Genomic DNA, 15,944 nt, shown 5'->3' with positions numbered 1-15,944 from the left:
ATCCCCCCCCAAGGGACCCAGATCTGATTCCTAGCACACAAGTAGAGGCTCACCACTTCTTTAGATACTGAAAGGCCCCCCACTATGCTTATTGCCTACTTGAGCTGCTCTCATTAATTGCCAAGGTCAAGTTATGAGAAAAGTACAGGAGGGAACCAGGTGCTGCTCTCATCCAACGCCAACCAGATATCTGTGGTCTGCAGCTTGGACTAAAGCAAGGTCAGCAGGGCAGTATCCAGGATGCTGAGATAATCATAACTGAATTCTTTGTATTCTTTGTGCCCAACCCGAATAACCAACTGTCCTTGTTTAACTACAACTGCTACATTTAGATGAAACAATGAAGTCCCTGTAACCATGCTTCTGCTTCTGTAAGCCTGCTTCTTGCCACACCAACCTTATATAAACTGCATATGCTTTAACCAGGCACGCTCGCTCAGTCCCCCGAAAGACTGAAGAATACATAGCTTTACATAGTAAACTAGATTATACTAATGGTGAAGTCTCTGCCCTGAGACGCTTCACCATCAAAAGTATGAAGAAAATAAGGAGGAAAGCTGAAGCAGAAACTGAGGAGGCAGGACATACACAGGAAAGTGTCAGACAGTGGGTGGGCTGCTCCAAATCAAAGAATACAAAAGAAATGCTGTAGTAGAAAGAACACAGAAAAGCAACCCAAGAGGAAAGGAGACAGTGGTCTGGAGAAGGGTGAGGGATATGCATTGCTAGTCTCCTGGCCGCCATCACTTGGGCTGATGTTCACCAGCAGCTCCTTGTGAAGGTAATCTTGATTAGGTACTTGGTACCAGGTTAGTTGGGAGTGGTGTCCCTGAGATGAGATTGGGTAGGCATTTTAGTTCACCTGGGCATATGATTAAAATCAAGATTCCTAATTTAAAAAAATTCAACTACTAGAGTAACTTTTTTTACATTTAATATTTTTTGATTGACACATTAATGTCTGCACATATTTATGAGATGTGATATGATGGTTTTGTTCATGTACCCATTGAGGGGTGATCCCCAGGGAAATTAGCATATCCATCTTCTTAAACTATTAATGCCTCTCTCTAGTAGTGTTCTCTCATTCCTCTCCTCAAGCTAATTTGCGATCTACAGATCTACAGAGCATTTTGTTTAATCTAGTTTGCCTTGCTTTGTCATAGCTCACTTTCTGTCATACATTAACACTGACCCCACTTCTATGAGATTATTCCCGATTCTTGAAGATGAATCTGAATAGAGTTAGGCCACCAGCATAGCGTGGTTATATACATACAACATAAATATCAGCTTGCATTGTCATAATTCTCACTTGCTTTAGACAGATGTGGGTTCTGGTGTACAGAAATCCGATCTGAGCAGTGTGGCTAGCAGGTGATGCCAGTTTCCTGTCTGCTCCTTAGAGCCTTCAACCCACCGGTTCTTCCCACTTCTTCTGTCAGACTCCGTGGCTCTCTTGATTCCGGTGACTGTGACAATGACTTAAGGTATTACCAGTGTCATTCTTGGTTTTATAGATTGGGGCCTTGAAGTAGGGAAAAGACTGCCTCCTTTATAGATTTGGCATTTTAATCTCCAGGGAGTGACACAAGGAACACCAGAAAAGCACCATTTAGAGACTTTCCTACTTGATGGTGCTTGGGAACAAAGCTTTTTCCAGGTTCCTATATTGTCTTAGCGCCCGGTAGAGCAACACGTTCTGATGATGACATCTTAGAAAGGATTTCCTAGGAAATGCTCTGGGAAAGCTATCTGTTTTGTGTAGGAAGTGCTCTGGATTGTAAAAGGCTGGGCCCATATGGATCATGGGGACAGTTGGAGGTAGAGGGCTTAGCACAAGCTTCCCTGAGTTCTCTGATTGTGTAACCACACCAACTAGTTATTGATGCAACTGTCCCAGTGAAGTGGCCGCATGGCCACATGGCCACATGACTCTTTTCCCAATATCCTTGCCCTTACAGTGTGAGTGATTCTGTCTTATGGAAACAACCGGATGGTGGTACATACCAACTCACTCAGTGTAGAAAGAGCATGGCCTCTCCATCCTTTGGTTCTACAATGTCACATTCACTTGCTCTGCCTTCCTTTCTGTTCTTTCTGTCCTTCTTTCTCATCTCCTCTTTAGCTCACCTTCTTTGTCTGTACCTGGCAACCATTCATTACATGAAGCTTTGTTTCAAATCTCCTTCTAACCTCCCTCTATACCAACTCTCTGGTTGGTCCTACTTACTCTAATGGGTTTGTTATTGTTTTGTTTAATATTGGTTTTTGTTTGTTTTGAAACGAAATCTCAACATGTAGCTTTGACCACTTAGAATTTGCTTGTAGTCTAAGCCAGCCTTCACGTCATAAACATCTACTTAATTCAGCCTTGTAAATCCTAGAATTAAAGATAGGTATCACCATGCTTATGCCAAGTTTGTTACCTTTTCAGGTTAATGACCTCTTAATCTAAGTTTCTATCTCAGAATTCTGCCTTTGAGCCTGTGTATGCATGGGCTGCTTGACATCTCCTCCTTAATGACCACTGGTCATGGTAGTCAACAATTTCCCTACTCACCACTCTATGGTTCCAAATTCATTGAACAGAAATAAAATAAAAATTTTAAAAAAGATTGAGAGAATTCAAGCTAAAATGGAGAATTAATCAGAATGCATTGTTAGATTCTCATACTCAGTGAGGAACTCTAGTCCCATGGGCACTGATCTAACACTTGTGCTGCCTCATCTTACTGGATTGTCTTCTACATGACTGCTGGCAGCATTTAAGCTCCTCTCTCAGAGTTCAAAGTATGAGAGGAAATGAGGGCTTAATGAGCAATGGGGGCTGGAGGACACCTCACTCATGTGGTAAATTGATTGCCATGAAAACATGAAGACTTGAGTTTGGGCTCCCAGCACTCACACAAACATCTGGGTGTAGCTGTGTATGCCTTTAATATAATGTTGGGGAGGCAGAGACAGTAAGATCTCTATAGCAAAGCAATTGAATTCCAGGTTCAGTGAGAGATTCTGTCTCAAAACATACAATGGAGAGAGACTGAGGAAAACAGTGTTGACTCCTGAACTCCATGTGCTCCCACTGAATATGTAACACACACACACACACACACACACACTAAAAAGTTGTGCAACACATGCCAAGGCATACACCTTTGGAAAGAAGAGCAGGATTCCAGGTTACACAGGTCTCCAGAGCCCATGGGCCCACCAGAATATACCTATGCCCTTCAAAGGTAGAATCCTTGCTCCACAGAAGATACGATAGGTCAGTTTTTCTTTTTACTTTGCTATGGTAAAATGTGTTAGGAGCAGTTTTTCCTTACCAGTCTGGTCCCAGAGACACACCAGCCCCAAATAACACCCAGAGACCTTGTATTAGATATTATTCTGTTGGCCAGTTACAAGATAATATCAGAAATAGGATATATATATATCACATCAGATCCCACACTGGTCTTCCAGTTCCTCTAGCACAAGGCAATGATAAAATTGATCGATTATTAATAGGAAGTGTGCTAGAAGCCTCAGAGTTTCATAAGAAACACCACATGAGCAGCAAAGGTTTAAAAAAGGATTTTTTTTAAAATCACTAGTCAACAAGCTAAGGAAATAGTAAGGAAATGTCCTACTTGCTCATTCTATAACCAAACTCCTTTACCACCAGGCAGCAACCCTAAAGGAATATAAATATAAATATGAATGAAATATGGCAAATGGATGTGTTTCATTTTGCAGAATTTGGAAAATGAAAATATGTGCATCACACAATAGATACATTTTCAGAGTTTCAATGGGCTACTGCTCTGAGCTCTGAAAAGGCTGATTATGTTATCAAACATCTATTAGAGGTAATGACTATTTTGGGCATACCTGCACAAATAAAAACTGACAATGCTCTGGCATATGTCTCCAGCAAACTGAAACAGTTTTTTGAGTTTTATAACATAGAGCACATAACTGGGATGCCACACAATCCTACAGGACAAGTGGTAGTTGAGAGATCCAATCGTACTTTAAAGGAAATGCTCCATAAAGAGGCAGGAGGAACCAAGACACCAAAACACAGATTACATAATGCTTTATTAACATTAAACTTTATTAATGCTAATGAAAAAGGAAAAACAGCTGCAGAAAGACACTGGACAATAGAAAAAACTTCTGAACTAAATCAACTGGTGTACCTCTAGGATGTATTGACCTCAGAATGGAAACCAGGATATGTGTTATGTTGGGGTAGGGTTTTCACATTTGTATCTACAGGAGAAGAAAAGCTATGGATACCATTTAAGTTGATCAAGATCTGAGCGGAACAAGAGAAACATCTTAATGAAGAGAAATGACAAGTCATTCAACAACTTGGTTCCCAGGAGATGTCTGGAGACCTCTCAAAGGTAGGGGTAGTGTTCTGTTCTTGTCCTTACAGGAAACAGAGAACACCTATCTTCAAACAGCCAAGACACTGAACTGTAGGTACCTACAGAAGAGAAGATAGCTCTCCAGAAAGAATCACTTAATGAAGAGGAATATGATTTATGGTAAAATTGTTTAATTCTAGTAAACTATTTCTGGTTTTTTTTTTTTTTTTTTTTTTTTTTTTTTTTTTGCTGCTTAGTCAATAAGTTTATTATCTTTATGAAAAATCTTCATAGAAAATTGTTTTACTCTCAGCAGCCCGTTCTTGAGCTCTGAGGAAGCTTACCTTATTTTGAGCTTACCTTCTTCTGGGCCAAAGACATTTTGGGATGGTTCCACCTCTTCTTCTTCACCTCTCTCTTGGGCTTCTTCTCATAGACGGGATTCTCTCAGATAGCAGCATGAGCTTTCTTATACATCTCCTCTATCATGTCTGGAGTAACCTTGTTCTTGATGTACTGGGAGAACTGTTTTTTGTAAGCATCTTCATCTTCCTCCATTAGGTAATGCATGTAGTCTGCGACATTCTGTCCCATGATGTGTTTCCAATGCACTTCTGCATTGAACTCCTTACTTTCAGAATCATAACCAGGGAATCATTTGGTACTGTGAGGGATAGACAAGCCTCCATCCACAGCTCCCTTCAGGGCCCCAAAGACTTTATTGCCAGTTGTGGTTCGGGCAAGACCTGCGTCCAAATAGCAAGTGAAGGCACCGTCAAAGCTCTACACATTGTATTTATCTCCAGTCACCTCCACTTGGCCTTCATAGATCTTGTCCATACCAAACCTATTGAGAAGCCTGCAGGCCAGCAGCAAGCCAGTACAATAGGCTACAGCATAATTTGTCAGGCCAACCTTCACACCATATTTTGGCAGCTCGTGTGCATATGCTGCACAGACTATCATGTCCCCTTCTATACGGGCATATGCAATCTGGCAGATGATATCTCTGTTAGTTACACAAACTATCATTCTGTATTTGGGTGTGTTGTACTTATTTTTATCCTGGATCACCAATCATTTCCGAGCATAGTAGTCAGTTTTACCTTTACCTCTCAAGGCCTTCTAAATCTCACTTGGTACCTCTTAAAGTAGGCCTTATTCTTGACAACTTTCACAAACCCCATCCTGCGGAACAGACACCCGCAACTGTGGCTCCACACAGACCTCCTAGTAAACTATTTCTATACAGAAATCTATTTCTCTTTACTATCTAGTATTCCTCTAGTCCCAATTCATGCTGGTTTTGGATTGGATTTGACTTTCCTTCTCTAAATTCAAGCATGTTGTTAAGATTAAATTCACAGTTTCTGCCTTATATTATGAAGCCAAAACAAAATCTGGGGACCCATTTGCTCATATGCAATTTTCTCTCTGAAATCCTAATTTTCTCATATATATTTTAATGCTTATGGTTGCCTTTCCCTATATGCATACCTTAGAAGTTGAAAATTTTATGTTGATATTGATATTTAAATTTTCCACAAGGAATAGTAACAATTCCTAACAGCAATCTTTGAACTCTCTGGAAAGAAGATGGGGCCCCACTTCGTCATTTCCACTTGACTCAATCTGATGCATCTGGACTACAAACATCACCCTAAACCCAGTTTGAGACTGTTTTGCTCGAGACAACTCCTGACTAGCTAGCTGTTATGGTATATCTTCTTATTACACCCTGGACAGAGTTTAAAATAGAATTCCAGTCAAGCAGTTCCTGCCACACAGTGACTAGCTACATATGTCACAGCCAGTCCTGTCCAGAAATTTAGTTGCTAAAAATTTTCTTCTTACAGGATCCCATGGAGCAATCATCGTCTCATTTTAGCAGGAAGTAATCTTAAGATAACAACGCCCCCTTCCCCCACTCTTGGCATTTGGGGATAATATTCATCTTCTTAGGGTTGGTTTTAGTTACTTAGGGTTGGGTATGGAAGGTGATGCTTTGACTCGGGTATCTCTTTTAGCCAGGATAGAGTATGGTTGGGAAAGGTATGGTTTAGATGGGATGTAGGTAGGTAAACTAGTCTATCTTCTTGTGAATTATTTTAGCAATAGTGAGATATTAGTATTATACAGCTTACATTGTTATAGATTCTTATATGTGGTAACCTATGTAAAATTAAGTTTATATTCTCAGAATATAAACTTACAATTCCCAGAAGAATTGTACATTATATTTTGTCATATTGTGTAAAATCTTTCCATTCATGATTTTTATGCTTATGATCCTTACCATATTCTGTGTATGTATATTTTTACTTATGTTCAAGACATTTTGTATATTGATACAATTTAAAATAATTTTATCATGCAGCACTTTATAGTTCTACCTCTTGTCTTGACATTTCTACTCCATCTCCGTTTTAGGGATTTACATATATATATATAAGTATATAGTTATATTGCTTAGGTATTTGTCCCCGCTTTACTCAGGGGTTTCAATCAGTTTTTTAGCTAAGTTCTTGAGTATTACAGATTATCTTCACCCATGTTTCCTTTACCTATGAGGTTAGTTAGACATAGATGCTTAATCTTCAATCACTTCATAGACCTGCAGAACATGGCATTTAAATATTTTAATATTAGTACTCCATTGACATGAGACACTTTTGCTCCTGACAGCACTGTGCATTTTCCCAAAAATATGTTGGACACTGTTGTTGTTCCTTCTGGAGTCCATACTTGCTTCAGCTATGGCCTCTTGGGCAAAGAAGTGCCCCCACCTCGACCACTGATTTTGACATGCGGTCCTTTGTGCTTACAGGAAACAAATATAGAAGACTGCTGAATCTTGCCAAGTCAGGGTAAGACAGCCTTTTTACCTCCCTGCTTTTGTTGTGGCCTGTCAGGTACTCTAGGCCTTAGCCAAAACTGGGTGTACCAACGTTGCTGTGAGAACTAGGGTGACTGTCCAGGTAGCCTGCTATTTCTGTCCTCACTGCACCTTTTGGAAGTTGCCCATCCGCACTTCCTGTCTACCCTAGTATCATTATTTTCCTTCTCAGGTCTTGATGAGGTTGAAGATTAAACTATCACAACTATTATTTTCTCTTCCTAGTTAGATATATTAGGTACTAGACTTAAACTTTCCAGCTTAGGACAACTCTGTTGTAAACTCCATTATGCCTTCATCCTAGGTCTAGATATGTAGGTCATTTTGTTCTCGATTTTCCTTTTCTTAGAGCATACTTGTTATTCACTGTTTTGTATATACTTTTGAATCAAGCCTAAATCTTTTCTTTAGACTAAAAGGGAAATTGTAATGAGACATTCACTTTGTCCCCATCTTGGCACTGACCATGCCCATTGGGGGTGGAGACACAGGTGGAAGTGACCTGTGGAACTTGGTCTGAGGAGGAGCCCGGGAACGCCCTCTTGCTGGCAGAAAGCAGGACAGGAGAGGATTCGGAGGCATCCTTGAGGCCAGGAACCTGCTGGTGTTCATCTGTCTATGTTGTAAATTATTTCTCCCTGAATAAACATCTATTTGGCCTATTTGTTTTCCTGATCCTTATTAAACCACGATAAAAATGTATGTCAGGTAAATTTGCATATTCAAGGACATAATTCTGTACCATTAAGTACATTCACAATGTTGTGCATCCAGTATCTAGTTCCAGAAAACTCTCATTGCTTCAAACAGAAACCTTTGCCACTTATGGGCTTATTTCTTATTCTTCCATATTTAAAGTCTCTGGAAACTGCAGTATTGGTATTCTATCTTTATAGCCTGTCCTGTTCAGAATATTCACAAAACCTGTATGGGATGCCTCCTTATGTGTTGTTGGTCAGGGAGTCCTCAAAGGCCCCTGAAACAATACAGGCCTATTGGAACCAGGTGACAAGACCCTATTGCTGAAGACACCAAACACCTTCTATGCAAGATACAAAGAAATAAAACTGAAATTGAACTGGATGCCTCCTCCCTGCTGGCCAGATTTCATCCTGACAGAAGATGCTGTGCCTGCTATTATGGGAGAAGAGGCATCAGGCTCTCACCCAGACAATAACCCTACATACTGTAGCACTTACCTGCCAAAAATGTGTGCCCACTAGTACTAGAGTGGTGTGACTGTCGTGGAGCTAACTAAATGCTTTCTGATTGGGTTTGAGATTTGCTCTAGAGAAAAGAGTCCATGCCAGATACTATAAACCTGGTTAAAAGCCCTTGACTAGAGAAGACATAGGTCCTGACAGAGAATGTAATCCTATTGTTGAACTAAATTGGCACAGCAGAATGCTGCCTTTAAAATACTTATATGTATACCTGTAGACAACTGTTCTCAGTTTTTTTTTTTTTGAAAATTTTATTTTATATGTATGAGTTTTGTGTTTGGTGCCTGTATGTGTGCCATGGGTGTGCTTGGGGCCTGTGGAGGTCAGAAGAGGGTACTGGGTCGCCTGGAACACACATGGCTATGAGCTGTCGTGTACGCGCCAGGAACCGAATCTGGGTTCTCGAAGGGTCACAAGGGCTCGTAACTAGTGAACAACCTCTCCAGTCCCTCTTACTCTCATTGTTAATCTGCTCAAGGTGCTGAGAGTGGTGGAGTGAGTGCTCGTTCCTGACAGGGCCATTCTTACCACACTCTCTAAGGCCGGGGACACAATGAAGAAGGGGACAGAAAGAGTGTAAGGGCTGGAAGAAGGGAGGCAGGCTGAGAAATACAACTTCTAGGCACAGCTCAGTCACTGCAGCTATGACCTTACAGCACCAGTGGCTGCCTGCAGTGAGCACATACAAGACCAGGCCCGCCTTTCCGGCCTGTACCTCCTTGCTAAACTATGGTCTGCTGATGGCTGCTGAGGGAGGGCCAGGCACTGTCTTCCATCGTTTACTAACTGATGAGCCCGCCATGTTTGAACATACACGTCCTGGTTCAACTCAGAGTGTCAAAACAAAGACTTGAATGTTGGAAAGGACTTACAGGGAGCAGGGAGGAGTGGGGTGGAGGTGGTAGAGGAAAAAGAGGGTGAGGCTGACAGAGTCTCTCTCCCTCCCTCCCTCCGACCCCCTCTCCACACACACACACACACACACACACACACACACACACACACACACACACACAGTCAAAAGAACAAATTTAACAAATGATTTTAAAATGTGGCTTTGGGCACCAGCCACCCCCACCCCTGTAAATCTGGTAACCCTAATAGACTTGGAACACACCTTGTAGATGAGACCCACTTTTGTCTGCCTCCCCAGTCCTGGGATTAAAAGGTGTATACCCCATATCCAGCCTGTAGCTTGGCTTATTTCAGTTATCATAGTATTTTGTTTGTTTGTTTTTATTATTATGTATACCATGTTTTGCCTGTATGTCAGAAGAAGGCACCAGATCTCATTGCAGATAGTTTTGAGCCACCATGTACTTGCTGGGAATTGAGCTCAGGGCCTCTGGAAGAGCATCCAGTGCTCTTATCTACTGAGCCGTCTCTCTAACCCCTTAACATAGTGCTTTTAAGGTTCACCCATATAATATAATATTGTGGATATTTTATTTCTTTCCATGGCTGAATAAGTCATTGCTGGACCATTATTACATATAATAGGTACCTAAATTTCAACATAAATGATTGGCAAATGCATAGAGTTAGAGACAGGCTACCAGGGTCTGGGAGAATGAACAACTGCTTAATAGTTATGAGGTTTCCTTTTGTAGTAGAGGAAGTCCTCTCGAGTTAGGTAATGGTGATGGTCACAGCATTTTGTAAGTATACTAGGAGCCATTTAATGTTATACTTTAAAAGGAAGAGTTAAACAAGAAGATAATAGGAAATCCAACTGAGAAATATCTATCACCCACCTTGAGGTGAACATGTTTCTGGATAAATTTTTTCACCTACTCACTAGCCTGCTTCCCCAAATCACTTTGACAGTGACAAATACAGTTTAGCCTTTAGAATGCCAGCCATTCTTGACTGATATGGATTTCTCCTCTCCTACAGCCACATAGAAGCACAAAATTCATTCCTCTTCTTCCTGATCACAACACATGCACACGCACAGACACACAGACACACACACACACACACACACACACACACGCATGCACACTCGACAGTTCCTGTGTATCACTATGCTAAGGAGCCTATGCAGACACCCGTTTCTCCATTTTGTACTTTCCTTTTAACGCCAACAGGCCTTCAGTTTCAGCATTCTTTCCTTTAGAGACGGGGTCTTGCTATGTATGTAGCTCAGGGTGGCATCAAACCCAAGTCTTTCCTGCCTCCACCTCCAGTGTGCTGAGAGTGTCAGCAGTGGCCTGTATTCTTCTCCACCGCGGGAAGACGTATCTAAATGACTAGTTTCTTTATGTGACTCTTGTTCCATAGAAACTTTTGATAGTCTGTCTTTACTCCCAGATGGAAGACCAAATCCTGACTCTTGCAAGCCTTTGCCTTTCTTTCTCACACCTTCATGCTCAGGCTTCATTTCTCCCCATTCCTCCATGCTCCTTCCCTTGAACCTCCAAAGTCATCCTCCATTAGCGAGATGCTCAGTCTTTCTGCGGCTCCTGTTACATTGTGTTGCAGAGGCCAGTGTAGTAGGCCACAAGCTCCTTGGATTGCATCTTCCACAGATTCTTCCTAGCACCCAGAGCAGCGAGTGTGTTATACACTAGTCTAATGGGTTATGGAGCTGTAACTTTACTGCAAGAAAGGTGAACCTAAGACTGTGGGTAAGAAGAGGATGGCAGCAGGGTAAGGGCTGCTTGCATGGCTCTATCACCCTGACCTGCATCCAGGCCTCCATGCATCACTCAGATGACTGCTCATGGCAGAGGCTGGCTCACCTGTACCACGCATGGCTCATCTTCTAATGGGAACCCTAAAGATGCTGGGTGACGGCACATGCTGTTTTCATCATTGTGAAATTCTCACTCACTGGTCATGGTCTCTCAGGTCATGGAGTCTTGAAAGAAGACATTTAACTCTACAGCCGTATCTCTGACTTCTTCATCATCACCACTAATGTCTCCACATCGAAAGACTCAATTTTCCCTTCACTGACAATCATTCTAGAGGCATCCATTTCATGGGCAATTATTGCATATTATACCAGTGCAGAGCAATTTAATGACAAGAAATAAAAGAGATTAACTGTCAGCGCAGACTTGTCACATTTGATAGTCTAGAGAATTTTATCTCCCTGTTGGATGGTGAAGGCAAAGAAAATTCACCATGTTCCCTATGTCCCCAGCTTGTTCTTTGCTTATGTGGGAGTCTGAGGGTACATCATCATGTAGGAGGGTTTGCTTTTTCAGGAAAAAAAAAAATCTCACAACTGTTTGGTTTTTATATTGCTTTTGGAAACAATGAATTGTCCTAGGTAAGTAGGAACATTCTCTGGCAGAGAACAAAGACACCAAGCGTTGACTGCCCATTTCTTCTTATCTCAGTCTGCACACTTGAAGGGAAATAAGATATTGATGCTTTTCTGCTCAGGGAGACACAGGAGGAGGTGGGGGGCTTTTGTCTCTTTAGCAGTTAGTGGCCTCTGCTTTGTCTGCTGAAGCTGCTCTTATGAAGATAATCAGGGTGTGTTTGTCACTGTAGTGAGGAATGCTTCCCCCATTCCTCCAGTTTCAGTTAACAAAGCCAGTTCTGGCTGGGACTGCTGGCCCAGGCAGCCAGACCCAGGGTCACCTATAGACGCGTTCCTGGCTGCTTCCTGGATACTAGTGCCACCTAGTGGGAAGAGAGCAGGTTCCAGCATCACCTGAACCTCATCATGGTACTGTGACATTTCTGTCAGGTCCTGGCTGTTCTATTGCTTCTGGAAACTCTTGTGTCTTAGTTTCTTCCCTTGCAAATGGTTTCAGTAAGTTTGATCTCAGAGTGCTATGATGGAGAATAAAGATTAGAGAACTTGCTACCTCACAGTGAGCTCATGCTCTCAGCCAGATCCCGTGTCCAGACTTCTGTTCATGATCCTGTCACCTCACAGCACCCACGTTGCTTGCTATCATCTTGTTCTCAGTGAAGACACTGGATTAGAGGGCCTGAGCGACTGACTTCGCAGCAAACAGGAAGAGCTAGAGCCTGCAGGAGCCCAGCCTGGTGGGTCTCACAGATCTTCATGTCGGTGCATTTTTTCTTGAGCTTTAGTAACAAACTGACTCCTTCACAGGACAAAGAACTTTTGTGTCCATATTGTAGATGGAGATTGTTTGTGTTGAATGTTGTTCAGTATGTTTCATCTGAAGACCAAGTAGACTGGCTTATGGAGATGCTGCCACTGTGGTGATGATGCAGGGGTCTGAGACTAGCAAAGCTTTTCTACCACTTGACAGTCAGAGCCTAAAGCTCCTGGAAACTTACTGTAGGGGAAGCCTGAAACTGTTTGTGGCACAGTTTATGATGTCATCAAGGCCATCCTCTGGCTGAAAAGCAGCCTTCCCATGTTAGTTCATTTCTGTAGTGCCACATGAGCTTTACAAGCAAAGCCATGTGGTACCAACACATTCAGGAAGACAAATACCAGGCCAAGCACTGCCCTATGGCCCTTAAATTTAGCCATTGGATAGAACCTTTTATTTCACCCTTCCTTCCTTCCTTCTTTCTTTCCTTCCTTCCTTCCTTCCTTCCTTCCTTCCTTCCTTCCTTCCTTTCTGGTTTTATGAGACAAGGTATTTCTGTGTAGACTGATTTAGGCCTGTCTTTCCATTCCTTCTGTTTGGCCTTGGATATATGTGTTTAAAGGATAAAATAGTGTTTCTCAGCCCCAATAAGTGGGATCCAGTTATTTTATTCATGTGATTCAAAAATATGTTTTTATTTCTGAAAAAAGGATTGATCTACTAGATAGGGAAAATTATGCTACCAAGAATATAACTGAAGACCCCAATAAACTGTAGGTTTCAAATTGGGAAACAATGATGTGTCCATTGTTATCTTTATATAACATTGTTTCAACAATGAGAAAGTCATAGAAAATAGTATGTTGTCAAGTCTTATGAAATAATTAAGCATCAATTTCACTTTTTAAAAACTGATGTCATTGTTTAAGTAGGTGCTGTAGCCACATGGTACAAAATGTTCAAAATACAAAAAGGAGATTTTATATTTTAATGAATAGTTTTATACAGCACATAGGAATCAATTAATATTTGTGTTATTTTCATCTCTCTGCCAGTAAAATGTGTGCATGATTTTACAAAGGCACATATAATATGTAGTTGATCATTCCTTGGAATGAAAAATACTCATTGTCAAGGGGAGCATGGATTCAGCAATGCTGTTTCACTTGTACATATGTAGACCTATGTGGATTCTTCCATGGTAGCAGAGAATAAAGTATGGACACAGAACTCTCAGTATTGCTGGGCAGTGGTGGCACACGCCTTTAATCCCAGCACTCGGAGACAGAACCAGGTGGATCTCTGTGAGTTTGAAGCCGAATGACTGCCAGGACAGCCAGTGATACACAGAGAAACCAAGTCTCGAAACACACACACACACACACACACACACACACACACACACACACACACACGACTCAGTATTGAGGACAAAGCACATGATGTGTTGGAATGTCACAGGCGAGCTGCTGGTGGCACAGCATAACGTTTCCAGGCTCTGAATCCAGGAATTAGATTTATGTTACTGGGGAGGCTTCAGAGAGAACAGATGTGAAATGCAAAGGCAAATGAGTGTGTGTGTCTTCCACATCTGTCTCCTTAATCTATGTTTTTTTGTTTCATTATCTGCTTTGCTGAATTGCTGTATCTGCCATATGCCAACAGATGGCAACCTCAGGAAGTCTTCTGAAAAGATGGTTAAAAATCAAAGACAGTTGCTGTGGTTCCCAGATTAGTCAGCTGGAAGAAATGAGATCTTTATCAGTTGTCTCTCTGGAATTACAAAATCTTGTAAAATTTCAAACTTTTCCCCCTTTGCTAATTCTTGAACAGTGTTTTTTTTTAAACATTTTGCATAACCTCTAAGTTTATGCCTAAATCATTTTTGCTATATCTTGCGAGTAAATCTCAATGCATTTGCTAAAAATAAAAAGAAAACATGCATGCAATATAGTATAACCATGTTTATGAAGGGTGACTGAGGTAGTATTTAGTGTGTAAAATATTTAATGTCTTAGACCTCTAGGCACAATCACACAGTTGAAGGGTTCTTCTTTAGAACATGAAATATAAGCAAGCCACACTTACTTTGTCACCTCTCTGTTATTTTCGGTGTATGGTGCACATATGTTCACATGTGTGGATGTATGTCCAGGTGCACATATATATATGTTCACCTGTGTGAAGTATGTAGATCAATGCTAAGTGGCTTCTTTAGTCTCTCAATGGATCTAGAGCTTGCTGATTGGCTGGCCCGGCTTCCCAGAAAGCTCCTGGGATCTTCTGGTGTCTATTGTAACGTGGTCTGCATGGGGGATGCTGATATACACTTCCATGCCCAGCTTTTTTATATGAGTGTTGGGATTCTGAACTCAGGACTTTACCTACTTGGCCTCTCACCAGACTCCATCTTGTAGGTTTTTTCTTGTGGGAGGTGGTGTGGTGGTGTTCAAGACAGGGTTTCTCTGTATTGCTTCCAAGCCTGTCCTGGAACTCGATCTGTAGACCAGGTTGGCCTCGAACTCACAGAGATCCTCCTACCTCTGCCTCCTGAGTGCTGGGATCAAAGGTGTGTGCCACCAATTCCTGGCTCCATCTTGTGTTTTAGAAGAGAGATTTCAGATTTACTGAAAGACTTAATTTTGAACCATGTGCTCACTAAAATGTGGCAACTCCAGAAAGTTAATGTGGAATCTTGATCAAAGTTACTTTTCTTATTCAGTTAAGAATCATATAAAGCATAGGAAGTTTTACCCTTATGGCAGAATTTCAAAATGAATGGATGGAAGGATTTCTGAGCTCTGGCTTTGTCAAGGAGCTATGAAACCAAAGGCTTCAGAAATGAGCATGGGGAAGAACATTTGTTTTTCCTCTTAAATTTATTTAAGTTTATGTGTGTGTATATGTGCCTGAGTCTATGTAGGTTTGTATATGTTGCTAGAGTTTCTTTTCCCTCCAGGTCCTACCGCTTCAGCCCCAAATGAACACACACAGACTTATATTAATTATTAAACTGTTGACCAATGGCTAGGGCTTCTTATTGGCTAGCTTTGTTTTAATTATTAACCCATAACTATCAATATATGTATTTCTACATGGCCCTATCTTACCTGAGAATGCCTGGCTTGTCTTGTAGTCTCAGTCTGTATATGGCAACTCCTCTTGGTCTCATTCTGCCTATTTTTCCCAGAATTTTCTTGTCTCCTAGTCCTGCCTATCTTCCTGCCTCTATTGGCCATTATAAACCAATAAGAGAAACATACATACAGAAGGACATCCCCCATCATATATCTGTACCCATGGAAGCCAGGAGAGGGTGTCAGGTCCCTCAGAATCAGTTACTGGCAGCTGTGGATGTGGGTGCTGGAATGTGGCAGTTGCATGATATTGGTGCTGGGATCCGAACCTGTGTCCTCTATAAGAACAGGGAGTA

The 15,944-nt window shown here is 41.5% G+C and overlaps 1 pseudogene; it reads right to left on the bottom strand.

Annotated features, from left to right (window-relative positions):
- Positions 1-4,617: 4,617 nt before the first annotated feature.
- Positions 4,618-5,584, bottom strand: LOC127232347 (60S ribosomal protein L5-like; annotated as a pseudogene).
- Positions 5,585-15,944: the final 10,360 nt, after the last annotated feature.

The sequence above is a fragment of the Phodopus roborovskii genome, unplaced genomic scaffold (assembly GCF_943737965.1).
Source record: "Phodopus roborovskii unplaced genomic scaffold, PHOROB, whole genome shotgun sequence".
Lineage (NCBI taxonomy): Eukaryota > Metazoa > Chordata > Mammalia > Rodentia > Cricetidae > Phodopus > Phodopus roborovskii.
The sequence above is the reverse complement of the archived record's forward strand: the minus strand, read 5'-3'. Positions and strand labels throughout refer to the sequence as shown.